Consider the following 14,250-nt stretch of genomic DNA (forward strand, 5'->3'; position numbering starts at 1 on the left):
ATCTTCCAGTTAGTTTGATACTATCAGTATGAAAGGAATACGGCCCAACCTAGCCCCATAAAAGCTTAGAACCAGCCTAATTGAAGCTAATAGATCGGAGCGGTACTATGTGAGGCTAGGCCCGATCATGTACTCTGGGCTTAGCGTATTCAAGTGTGAGACGCAAATAAAACCACCAACAGGCATTATTGGTTTGATGTGCAATGTTCACAAACGTATTTAATTATTTCATTAAGTCTCGTACACTCGTACCCGGTTTGTAGTGTGGTGAAAAGCTAGCTACTAGATTACTGGAAGTCTCAACTGCTAATGGCTAACTAGCCTCAGATAGTATGTACGTTAGAATACAAACTTACCATCATTCTTTCTCTTCCGAGCCGTCCTTCTTGGTGCTTGTACGCTCGGGTTTTCAGACCTTGGAGCAGTGAGGTCCACTGCCACTATTTCAGTGTCGGACATTGTGTAAAGTAAACAGTAAAATTGAGACGGGTCGCGCGTGCCGCTCCACGTGTAGTAGACTCGGCCAAGAGAGGACAAGAAGAGACTACAGTGAGTCAAGTCACACACTAACAGTTAGCGAAGCAGGCGGAAATAGTCACGAGCAGTATTCTCGCGTGACTGCCTCATCATCATGTTGTCTGGCTACGTCTGACAACGCGAGACTACATGAGCAGTGAACTAAACATCCGCTTTTGACCTGCCTTCAAAGTAAAGGCATAACAAACTTTAAATGTGCGCCTTTATTGATATTAAGATGAAAAATGAAGGCTTCTGAAAATGATATTGGCTTTATTGGTCTTAGGTGTCTTTCAGATAACAGACCTTGTATTGGCCATCATGAATTCCATATGAGCAAGCATGAAATTACACACTGACTCACTGGGTAGATATGTTTGGATGACTGGTGAGGGATATTTTAATTAATTTTCATTTTATACTTGTGTTTTCATTGTATTTATTTTTTCTCAATCTTTCTCAAAAACTATAAAAAAATGTACAGTCAAGAAAAAAATAAAATGTCTTATTCAAATTTGTAATAAAGTCTTCGTTCAATCTATCAATGATCATTAATAAATACTAAAAACATAGCTTAAGAGAACAATATATCATATTACATATATATCTCAGAAAGAATATGCAAATATAGGGCGCGTTCGGAAATGCGCACTCAACGCACTGGTGTGCCATGTTGTCGTTCGTTTATTCGGTGCACTTGGTGCGTTGTCGTTCGGAAATCCAGTGCGCGGCGCACTGGTGTGTTGAGTGCACGCACTCACCAACCCTACTCAGAAGATGGGGTTAGGCAGTGTGGTGCGGTGGTTCGGTGTTCTGATTGGTTGGTTTTCATAGCCATGTCTCGAACGCTTCTCAGCTGTGAAGAATGGAGGAAATTACCGCAAAATGCAGCATTTGCAGCTTAATTGGTCGTTTGGCCTTGATAGTTCACACACATTAACGTGTAAACTAACAGCAGGTATGCAAATGCTATGAATTACATCTCCTTTCAATGTCAATGTTACGTTAGCATACTTAGCAACTGCTGCTTTTCAGAAAGTTTGCATTCAGAGTTCAGAGTGAAAAAGCACACAGCTCCCTGTTAAAACTGGTCGTTCGTAAATAAGCCACACTGAACGCACTCTCCAACGTCACGCCCACTGCACTCACTACACCGAGCACACACTCGGTGCGGGTTTCCGAACGCAAATAATTACAACCAAATTTAAATAGCTTGCATAATTAGAATTAATCCAACAACTCCTGTGTGCTTTTCTGTTTTGGGTGCCTCAGCGTTGATCTGGAATATAAGCTTTTGAGCTTGTAGACAGTAGCTATTGACTGATTGAAGTTATATTTTTATGACAATACAGCTCACTGGTTCAAGGTAAAATAAATAGAAACCCGGGTAAGACAAGGCATATTTCCATTGACATTTGACAAACAGATAGAACACAGTACTATGCAGTAGATCAGGGGTTTTCAAACCTTTTTGACTCAGGGCACCCCTGTAAATGACCTTTTCATTCATGGCACCCCTGAATTACACTGTTATTTTTTAGAATCTTATATCATATCATATCATATCATATCATATCATATCATGCTATGCATATCATATAGTTTCCATTCAGTACTGACTGTTTTATACTTGACATTTAACCAATTGAACCTTAGCATCCCTAATCCGGGGTGAACATTCACCAAAAATCGCAGATCTAAGCTTGTATCGGCTATTTTTGGTGAAGAGAGTTGGTGTAGATGGAAAAATAACTGATCAAGTACAGTACAAATCAGGTATTTTACTGAGCATATAGGATTTAAGTGCTTAAACTTACTGAAGTGATATTGATGAACACCAAATATTATCAAATCATTCTGAGGCACCCCTGGACACGGCACCCTAGGGTGCCATGGCACAGGGAGGCTCTCTCCATTCCGACATGTCGCCACTCCGAAATGGACTTCTTATTGTCGGAGTGGCGACACTCCCATGGGCCTAAGGTTTAGGGTTAGGGTTAGAGGGTTAGAGATAGGGTTAGTGTCGGAATGGAGACATTTCGGAAAGGAGACATGTCGGAGTGGAGAGATGCACTCCATGGCACACAGTGTAGATAGATAGATACCTGTGTAGATAGATATTGTGGGAAACCCTGCAATAGATATATCACCAGAAATCCAGTTTTAAACAGAACAAAGCAAAATAAAATATATTTATTCAATGATGTGTCAGGGGGAGTATGAGGTTAGTTTATGTATTGTTTACATTTTAGAGTGACGTGTTTATTCAGAGTTTTGAAGTAAGTGAGGGATTTACATTTGGCTTCGGAAGGGCGTACCACAATTTTGTGGTAGGCCCTAGTGGGAGAACAAACTTCACCCCTTCTGCAAAGACATGGTTTATGAAGGATGAAAGTGCAGACAAAACCAAATACATACCTACAAATCTAAGTCATGTATGAAAATACACATTAACATTAACAAACATTAACAAATTAGAGGAAAGAAAAAATTGAAATAAGGGTAAAATAAAGTAGCCTACATGCTGATATGTGTGAAACAAATTCATGAAAGTCTACATATAAGTTAACAGAATGTTAGATGTGTCATATTTATAATGCTGTTCACATTGTTGTTGTGGCTATGCATCCATGCATGGTAGCCAACTCTTTTATTATTATTTTCTCCCACCAAACATGACTATACCTTACTCATATTTAATTACTTTGGTGACTCTAATATGTTGAAAGTGAAATAAACTATATGGTGGGGAAGGCCCCTCTCTAGCCTGTACAGTTGTAAAAGTCTTTGGAGTATGTGGACAATGTCTGAACTGAATGAAATGACCGGGAAAAAGCAAATGACAGGTGGATTAAGTCATAAAATGATATGTTGTATGACAAATCATTTGAGGGCCCTAGTGCCCAATCAGTTGGGCATTAGGGACATGATGGCTCCTGGAAAAGTGGGCATTATAGACATGTTGGCACCTGGATTTTCTGTATATATATATATATATATATATATATATATATATATATATATATATATGTGTGTGTGTGTGTGTGTGTGTGTGTGTGTGTGTGTGTGTGTGTGTGTGTGTGTTATATATATATGTGTGTGTGTGTGTGTGTGTGTGTGTGTGTGTGTGTGTGTGTGTGTGTGTGTGTGTGTTATATATATGTGTGTGTGTGTGTGTGTGTGTGTGTGTGTGTGTGTGTGTGTGTGTGTGTGTGTTATATATATGTGTGTGTGTGTGTGTGTGTGTGTGTGTGTGTGTGTGTGTGTGTGTGTGTGTGTGTGTGTGTGTGTGTGTGTGTGTGTGTGTGTGTTGTGTAACCATACATAGTTACTGTTTCCTGCTTTTTGTGTAAGTTGTCTCTGTTCCTTTAAGTGCTGTGGGGGGGGGGGGGGGGGGGGGGGGGGGGTGTCTGATCCCAGTGTGGCCCTGCTGCCAGAGTGTAGCTCCTGTTGTCATGTTTGCAGCTGAACAGTAACTAGACTAACTGCTGCATTGAGAGAAGCCAAGCTAATGGTTGGCTTGGTAATTCAATGTAATCTCTATGCAAATAATTGCAAACTAGCTTTAAAAATGTCCAAGCTTTTTTTCCAGCTTGGACATTTTAAAAGCTGCTTTGCATAAAGATAAAGATTACATTGAATTACCAAGCCAAACCAATGCTGGCCTGATTATTTGGTCTCCACAGACATAATTATATATATATATATATATATATATATATATATATATATATATATATATATATATATATATATATATATAATAGCTTATTTAAGTATCTGAATAAAGTCACAAGATCAATAATGTGTTTTTGTTTTGTCCCTCTTCCATTTTATGAAAAGTTATATTTTTCAGCACTTGTTTATTATTATTTATTTAGTTAAAATTTGTAGGTCTCACACATTCGCGGCGCGCACGCACGTGAACGCCCGCTAACGCGCACGCCCGTGCGCACGCACGCACGCACACACACACACACACACACACACACACACACACACACACACACACACACACACACACACTAATGCTAATCCAACCCGGCACGAGCAGTTTCAAATTGCTTCATGTGCTGGGTGAGCAACTCAAATGCAAGTTGATGGCCGGAAAATCCTTTAATAGTGGTCACACCTTCTACTCTATATGGGTCACACCGACCACACGCCATTCATATTGATGGAGGGGAGGGGGGGAGGGGAGCTTGTGGACCTCGGAGAACCTCGGAGAAACTCGGAAACATTCGAAGCCTACACATGCGCAGTAGTTGGGCTGTTGGGCGCGCGTCAGGAAACCGGAACTAGAGGACCATTTCGTTGTTGTAATGATTTTCGTTCATTTCGTCCAGTCAAGATACGCGGAGGTAAGTTGACTTTCACAGGCCATCAATTTAGTAAACTAGCTATACTATATTCCTCATCTTTCTGGGTTCCTTCCCAAGGGACATCTCGACAAAATGAGGAAATATATAAAGGGTCTAAAGTTAAAGTAGCTATCTAGCCTAGCCAACGACAAGGCACTGTGTGTGTGTGTGTGTGTGTGTGTGTGTGTGTGTGTGTGTGTGTGTTAAAGTTAATTAATCAAAAAAAGGTTTAGTGGGTTAAATGAAAGTTTCTTCAGATGTGTATCCTGCATAATGGTTCTACATTCATTAAAGCTCCTATCCCTTATTGGGGAGGAATAGGCTATGAGATGGGTCTAATAAAGTATGTAATCTTTGATTAATATGCTAATTTAGCATATGAACCAATTAGATCATGTTGGTGTGGTAGGCAGGTGCTGAGGTGTTATGGAAACACAGGTTTGCTTTGAATGAGACCGAAAGCTCATCTTTGTGGTTGGGTCTAGTGTCTATCATCTTCCTCTTGACCAGGGGTGGGCAACTTTGATGATGGTGAGGGCCACTATATTTCCACCTTCACTCCAGAGGGACACATTTCATGTTGCTATACATCCTACTTTGTCATTCTAGTATCTCATACAAAATGCGTTTTGAGCTTGTAGATCGGCTATTTTTGCTTCTTTTGAATTGGAATCCTGAATTTGTTTTTGTTTTTGATTTGGAATCCTGAAATGTAATTTTTTTTATCTAATTGCAAATGCATTTAGTTATATACCCATGTTAACTTCATGAACCTAAATACAAATACATTGGACATAAAAAATATATATATTTTAATACTACTATACTAGTCATTAAACAGAATTAAAGCAGGTCATGTTTGGAATTGTAACAGCTGAAATAAATAATATATCAGTATTCCGGTATTAACCTGCGAGCTGCATTAAGTGAAGGTGGGGGCCGTATGTGGCCCCCGGGCCGCCAGTTGCCCATGTATGCTCTTACCATACCACACAGATAATCTATGGTGTTCAGGTCAGGCCAGTTGGCAGGTTAGTCAAGCCCACCAATACCATGTTGTTTCCACCAGTTACAGAAACTGTGGTCAGGTGCCAATTTATGCTGGAATAGGAAATCTGTAGCTCTATAGCTGGTTGACGTACAAAAGCACAATAAATCTGTTGTTGACTTGGCCCTCCTCTAGCGCCACCATGAGGCCAACTTTTGCAAAATACATATTTTGTCTACTGCTCCTACAGATTTTGCCCTAAGATCACACAAATCTGTACGCAGTCTGTACGCAGTATCTTTAGAGTCATGTAATCAACGTGACATTTCCCATATTCCCTACTGATTGCCTTCAAAGGTTTTTGTATGCGTTTGCTTATCTCCCGATTAGGGAGTCTTACTGGTTTAAAAAACAAAAGAAGAGAGAGATAAAGAGAGCACTGAGTTTTTATCAAGTCCAGAGTCAACAAAGACATCTACACAGAGATTTTAGAACAATTTGTTATTCTGTATGTTAACAACCTTTTTAGCGATCATTTTCCAGAAACACTCGTCATCTGCTCACAGTGCCACAATTATGATTAACTGTTGTACTGACCATGGAATTCATGGGTTTCATTTGCAGTCCTAATCTGCCATGTTTAGGACCAACAAAGGTGTTTCAATGTGTCTGATTGGCATAAAACAAATGTCAGAATGTCACAACTGTGTTTGGTCCCCAACATGGCTGGTTTTGAACTACAAATGAAACCCATCAATTACTGAATCTGACTGACCTGCCAAATAGCTTGTATGATTGGTGTTGTATTCAAGAGGAGGATGAGAGACAACAGACCCAACACACAAACACAAGAGCTTAAAGGGGAAGACCACCCATTTAACTATGTCATTAATATACCTTAGAGGTGTTGTGTTGCCTAGAACTGGAGGATTTATTTTGGGGTTTGTGTTGTAAAGTACAACTTGATGACATCACACTGTTGTACTTTACAATACAAACCCCAAAATCAATCTTCCAGTTCTAGACAACACAGAAGGGGGGGACCTTTTTCCTATTTCAACACAACTCCTTTAAGTTATTTTAATGACATAGTTCAATATTGAAAATGCCTTAATCAAAGGCAACCTGCTTACATTACTCCTCAGGGGGAATACAGATTGTTCACCTACATGCCATGCCCCATTGATGAAGTAATTTGTTCAAAAGGTGTGCATAATCATTGTTTGGTCTTGTGTTATAATCCAACAGTTGGTAATATGGATGTTTGAATTTCACAAGCTTTATGCCATAAGATCTCCTGTCTTTCCAAAGTCACAGCTCCTTATAGTTAACTCATGTGAAAAAATAAATGATAAAAACTAAAATGTACCTGTCATTAGTGCTTTTGGTGAGTGGATTTGTTATATTTCATAACATTGGTACTAATGTGGCTCATGAGTGACTCAATCTAGTATTGACCTGGTCCAGAGGGATGTCCCTTTGGTATAATGGTTAAGATGTTACTGTGCGTTACGATAACATGACACAACTTTGTAGTTTCGAATATGGCTATGATTAAAAAGGATTTACAATATTTGATTACAGGAGATACTAGTTCTACTCTCAAGTAGTTTTGATGTACATAAATTGTCAGTTCATCTGTCAATTATTTATGCATGTACTGTTTTTACTGTTCTTTCTATTGGATTTAAGGATTCCATAATGTAACTTACTGTGTGTTTCTTGTGTTTTCTACTACACAAACGCATATAATTGCAAGGCGACATTTGACTGTCTTGTAATTGTGGTTTGCACTACAGGACTCAAAAGCCCCCCAGACATGTCCTACATTTCCATTGGGATCCAGACTGTGGTTCCTGAGGGCTCCTCACACTGCACCTGGAAACTTCATTTAGATCTGTCATCTTGGAAGGTACAACTAGTGTAGCGGCATAGCACAACGATTGTTCACTTTTTGAAGAAAGTATGACATTTCTACCATAGTTAGTACATACCATAAGGTGTATTTTCAGATGTGGAGGGAAGTCAGATTTGACCCCTGAGGCCTGGGAAAGGTCAAATTCAAGATGGCCACTAGTCCAGTGTGTCTAATGTTCAAACACACATAATTATGGGACCACATCCTCCTCTAGAGGCTTGTATTCTTGGAACAACGGCTTGTAATAGTTTTTTTCAACTGCGCCCCGGAAATTAATTGAGGTCTGTTTTTTTTTAATTGAATACAGGATATTATTAGAGAATTTACGGTATGTTCTGTTAAAATTGTAAGCTTCTCAAAATACTCAAATCACTTTACAAAACAGCTCTATTGAAAGATAAATAGTCCTACATAATGTTATAATAGTAATTATTATTCAGTTAGTCCATTAACTCTTTTGCCATGGTGATTTTGTCTCAACTATGGCGAAGCGACACAGGTTGATAGACCCGTCACCCTACCCAGCCTACATCAAAGCAATTATCACTCCCAGTTATTGGTGTTCAACAGCAAGAAGCATGCACATAAAGTGGATTCACCAAGTTTTGTGGAAACACACAAACCCAGATTGAACAGTGTGTCAACTAGACCCCTACTTTGTGTAACTGCGTGGATCTTGAGGGACAGGTACAGTGGGAGTGGAGTTTCTCGGCTGCGGCTGTGACGGGCTAAGCTTGGTGAATCCACTTTCCGTGCATGCTTCATGCTGTTGGAACACCAATAACTGGGAGATTGATAATGCTGGTTTTGTGGTGATTGTTTGGATCTGAGTCTGGTGCTTGATGTTTGCCCCATCAAGTATCATGTTGACTTAGCCAAGAGAGATGGTGGCACAGCTCCCTGCTGGCAGTTTTCCTGGAATGACCCATCAAAGGAGAAACTTGCATAAAACATCTCTTTGCGCACCATCTGAGCTGTACACAATTAAGTGCATGGCATCACTGTCATGCTGTCCGATGTCCTTCTCAAAACTGAGAAGTGTGTCTCTTCCCTGTGAATCTGCCTTCAGATGAGGAAGCGCAGAAAGAGGTCGGTTTTTCAGTCTGGTGGTGTGAATCTGTTTCTCTACAGTCAGACCAAGCTGTTCCAGTCTGCTCTTGTACAGCTGAGTGATGTCAACCTATTTGAAGACAGGAGCATTGTCTTCATCACTACTCATGTCTTCTAGGTATGCTACTAACTCAGCAAAGGCTATACCATGCAGGCAAGAATCCTCTTCATTATTGCCTTTGGATGCAGTCTGCCTGGGTCGATGTGTCAATGTTGTAAGTTGATGCATTACATAAGCCTGCAGAACCAGCAGGCTCATTGCACAAGAAGCACGTCGGCACTGTGGATGGCTAAGAGCGGATCGTGTGTGCACAGAAGAGGTACTTTGTTGTTGTCCTGCAGTTAATTCCCCCCGATTCGTCATATGCCTTAGTGTTGAATTGTAGGTGACGTTTCTTGTGCCACTCAGCCCTGTTTGCTTTCAGAGTGGATTCAATGCCATATCCATCATCTAAACGTTCCAGGTTGAGGTCCATGGGCATGTGTGGAAGGGAGCGAAACCGGAGAAGGTCATTGGCCAGGGATGCATAGTTACTACTAACAGGCTGTTTTGTTGATCTGAATGGACATTGTAAAGTCTCATCTGTTACTGCTTGGCAGAGGACCCAAATGTCCCAGTTAGTGCTGGGGGCGGCTTGGATTGCTTGGATGTAGGCTGGGTAGGGTCTATCACCCTGTGGTGCTGCATGGTTGAGACAAAATCACCACGGCAAAAGAGTGAATGGTCTAACTGAATAATATTACTATTAGAACATTATGTAGGCTTATTTTATCTTTCAATATTGCTGTTTTTGTAAAGTGATTTGAGTTTTTTAACAGTACATACACATGTTATACATCACAATGTTCACACCATTCTACTGCATCTTACACTTTCTATGGGTAATCTGTATGATTTGTTTTTGTGCTGTAACCTTTTGTTTGAACACTGTGCCTCCCGTTCAAACCAATGAAACTTTCAGTTTCAGAACTTTTCATTTCCCAGTTCATACACATCTTTATAGCTTAAAATGTTCACATGACTGCTGAGTCCTACAAAGTGTTCAGTTAATCTGGGCAAGTTCTATTTTTAGCTGTAGACCTGCCTGAATCCAGCTAATTGTGTTTCACCAAATTTCAATGTAATTTGACCTTGACCTTATCCTAAATGCATTTTCTTGAATTCTGGTTATCTCAAAAACATTAGGCGTGTTTGAACATTAGACACGGCCATCTTGAATCTGACCTCTCCCAGGCCTCAGGGGTCAAATCTGACTTCCCTCCATATCTGAAAATAAACCTTATGTTATGTACCAACTGTGGTAGAAATGTCATGCTTTCTTCAAAACATGAACAATCAATCGCTCCTAATGAGAGCTACGCCACTGTACTAAACAGTGTTGGAAAGTTTCAAAGTCTGCCAAATGCCATTTGTTTGTACTCACTTAGCACCTAAATATGAGTAGCTAAAATAATGAGTAACACCTTTGACTTGATGCAAAGAGTGTTTTTCTAACTTGGATATGAATCCTTAAATTCCAAAATACATTCTCTCTAAAACCTTCTTATTGAGTCAGTGATTATATACTGTAGGGCCCAGGTTAATTATCATGATCCCAAAAGACTGTCCATGGGGTCTTTTAGGCAGAAATGCCCCCCGCCGTCAGTTTCCCCAGCAGCCCTCATAGCATAAAATGTTACCCATAAGCCTATCATTTTATGCTTTGATTGGCCAGTACAGTCAATTTGATTGACAGCTGTGCCAAATGTTCACCCCAAAAATGGATTTATCAGTTTGTTGTTTCGTGTGTGAAAACCAACGCATTAATGTGTCTGTAATGACATCTGATAAACACATTAGTGAAATAAATAAATCACTTTTGAAGGGCTCAAGACTAAGGTAGTAACAGTGGAAACTAGACAACAGGGGCATTTCTGCATAATGGACCTCATGGACATCCATTTGAGATCAATAAAGGTTGCTAAAATTAGCCTAGATGTTATTTTCTTGAGATTTGTCCTTTAACCCTGCAAGGCCCGAATTAATTTCTACTGGCCAAACTTTAAAAAAAAAAAATCAGATGGTGTTGTAGCAGTCCTAATCACAGGAAAATGTAATGTTAAAAAATTAATAATGTTTTTGTAAGGTTTTATAGCCATAAATCATGCTGTAATTTGTATATTGGGGATATTTTTCACAATATTAACATATGCACATGTTCTAGACATTCTAATGATCACGAAAAAAAATATTACAGGCATTTTACGTATGTTTTAGTGAGGAATAGCTTCAGTTAAAAAGTGAGATGTTGTTCGTCCAGACGCTGGAATTTCAACTTCTTTGGGACTTGTGAATGTCAGCCTATGTGGGGGGTATTTATTTGCAAATATCGTGGCCAATGGCATTGTAATACTAAACAATAGGATTTAATAGTGATGTTAATGTGAAAAAAGAACAGGAAAAATAATTATAACATTTTAAAAAAAATGATTTAAAAAATGTTGCCAAAACACTGGGCCTTGCAGGGTTAAAGGATTACTTCACCGCTTTTCAACATGTCTTTATATAATGATAGCAAGACATGTTGAAAAGTGGCAAAAGTCGACCTTTAAGGTGAGAAAGAAAATTGGGTTTATGTGGATAGTTTTATTTTTGGATTATTTTGTTTTTAATAACACATTTATTGCAGACACTTGCATTTAGGAATGTAGGAGTCGAGGCATTACAGTTGGTTTGTCTTTGCTCCACAGGCAATTCATGTAAAATTAGAAGAATTTGCAAAGTGAACGATAACAAATCAAACAAAATTTAAAGTTGTACAAAATGAAACGCATTGTAATTGAAAGTGTTTCCTAATCTCTGTGTGTGTGTGTGTGTGTGTGTGTGTGTGTGTGTGTGTGTGTGTGTGTGTGTGTGTGTGTGTGTGTGTGTGTGTGTGTGTGTGTGTAGTATAGTATATTATTACTTTTTCATTATTATTGATATTATTATTACCCTTATTGTTTTTTACAGCATCTACAGACGAGCCTTTGAGAAGTGCATCTGCAACCTCTGTCAAGTCAACTTCTGCAGCATCTGCACTTACCGGACCTATTCCAACTAAGATTCCTCAAGCTCCTCATCCTTAAACAGTGGCTAGTGTTAGAGTGTGTAACTATAAGCTATCAGCAACGCTTAAAGGACCACTTCACAGATTTTTAAAATATGTTCACACAACTGGAACTCACTTTGATTCACTGCTCTCAGGCATTGTCTCATAGGAGTACTTGACTGTTGCACTCGAGAAACCTGCTCATCGTGCAAAATTTATAGCAATAGCCTGCAGTTTCAATTACCTTAGATCTTTGATCACTGATGCCATTGGTGGAGGGTTTCTAAAATGTTCACAGCAAACGGTAGTGTTAAGATAATTAAATCAACTAATGTGAGCATAATGTATTCTGGCACTGTCTACCCCCTTTGGGTATATCACTTCAAATTAGGGCTGGGATGCGATTAAAAATGTTAATCTAATTAATTAGAGGCTCTGTGATTAATTAATCGCATTTTAATCGCACATTGATATTTGACCTGAGAAGCATTTCTTTTTCAAGTAAAACACATTTTGTTGTACGAGTGAATCAATTTCGCATCCACTGGGCCAAGCAAAGCGCTCTGATCGGCTACTTCTCCCTTTGCGTTTGTTGTCTCTTCTTGGTTGGTGCATCGCTATGATCGGTATGCCCGAAACTGAAGGTTCTGTGGTGCAAAAACTAAGTGCGATTTAAATGCGTAATTTTTTTTAATCGCGTTAATTTTCTGTAATTAATCGCAATTAATCAGTTAAAGTCCCAGCGCTTACTTCAAATATAATCTGCCTAACGATTATGTCACTGGTGGATGAGATTCTGAACTGCTTGCAGCTCTCCTAAGAGACACAGACCTAGTTGTAAAATGTATATTTTAGTCAGGACCAATTAGATCAAGATTGGTTGAAAAGAGGTGAAGTCGTGCTTTAATGTGTTGATGGATGCATATTAAACGTTTGTTGATATAAAGACACAGCTCAATTGTTTAAAAGACTTTATTAAGCATTTATTAACATTTATGCGACACGTTCCCACTTTAGGATATCCAATTTGGAGCTCCCTATTGTAAAGTGTTAACAGATGCTTTAATAAGGTTTTCATGGCGTTAATAACACTGCTACATTGCTTATTAAGACCTTGTTAAGCATTTGTTAACGTTTACCCGAAGTGTTCCCACTTTAGAATAGGTGGCTGCAAAATACTTAATTAAAATGTTAATAACACATCGCCATTGTTTATAAGGACCTTATTAAGCATCTGTTAACGTTTATCCGAAGTGATCCCACTTAAGAATAGGTGGCTGCAAAATGCTTTATTAATGTGTTAATAAATGCTTTATTAAGGTTTTATTGATGTTAATAACACATCGCCATTGTTTATAAGGACCTTATTAAGCATTTGTTAACGATTATACGAAGTGATCCCACTTTAGAATAGGTGGCTGCAAAATGCTTAATTAAAGTGTTAATTAATGCTTTATTAAGGGTTTATTGATGTTAATAACACATCGCCATTGTTTATAAGGACCTTATTAAGCATTTGTTAACGATTATACGAAGTGATCCCACTTTAGAATAGGTGGCTGCAAAATGCTTAATTAAAGTGTTAATAAAGGCTTTATTAAGGTTTTATTGATGTTAATAACACATCGCCATTGTTTATAAGGACCTTATTAAGCATTTGTTAACGTTTACAAGAAGTGATCCCACTTTAGAATAGGTGGCTGCAAAATGCTTAATTAAAGTGTTAATTAATGCTTTATTAAGGGTTTATTGATGTTAATAACAGATCGCCATTGTTTATAAGGACCTTATTAAGCATTTGTTAACGATTATACGAAGTGATCCCACTTTAGAATAGGTGGCTGCAAAATGCTTAATTAAAGTGTTAATAAAGGCTTTATTAAGGTTTTATTGATGTTAATAACACATCGCCATTGTTTATAAGGACCTTATTAAGCATTTGTTAATGTTTACCCGAAGTGTTAATAACACTGCTCCATTGTTTATAAATTGCCTAATTGAAGTGTTTAGGCTTTATTAAGGATTTGTTGATGTTAATACACTGTTACCTTGTGAATAAAGACTTCATGAAGGATGGCTTAACGTTTTCCCAATGTGTTCACACTTTAGAATAGGTGGCTGCAAATTGCCTAATAAAGTGTTAATAAAGGCTTAATTAATGACTTGTTGTTGTTCATACTGATATAAGTGCATAGTAAAGGGTTAATAAATGCACTATTAGGAAGCGCATAACGATCGTTAATTAAGTATCTCATAAATACACTACCCCCTTATTATTGCTTTATT

The 14,250-nt window shown here is 38.5% G+C and overlaps 1 long non-coding RNA gene across 1 annotated transcript; it reads left to right on the forward strand.

The window, feature by feature from the left end:
• Window positions 1-4,838: 4,838 nt before the first annotated feature.
• LOC308302110 lies at window positions 4,839-13,914 on the forward strand. The gene is made up of 3 exons (XR_013962933.1): window positions 4,839-4,877; window positions 7,665-7,777; window positions 11,886-13,914. It is a non-coding gene; the product is annotated as an uncharacterized lncRNA (long non-coding RNA).
• The last annotated feature ends 336 nt before the right edge of the window (window positions 13,915-14,250 follow it).

The sequence above is a fragment of the Nannobrachium achirus genome (genome assembly GCF_963921795.1).
Source record: "Nannobrachium achirus genome assembly, chromosome: 17".
Taxonomy (NCBI): Eukaryota; Metazoa; Chordata; class Actinopteri; order Myctophiformes; family Myctophidae; genus Nannobrachium; species Nannobrachium achirus.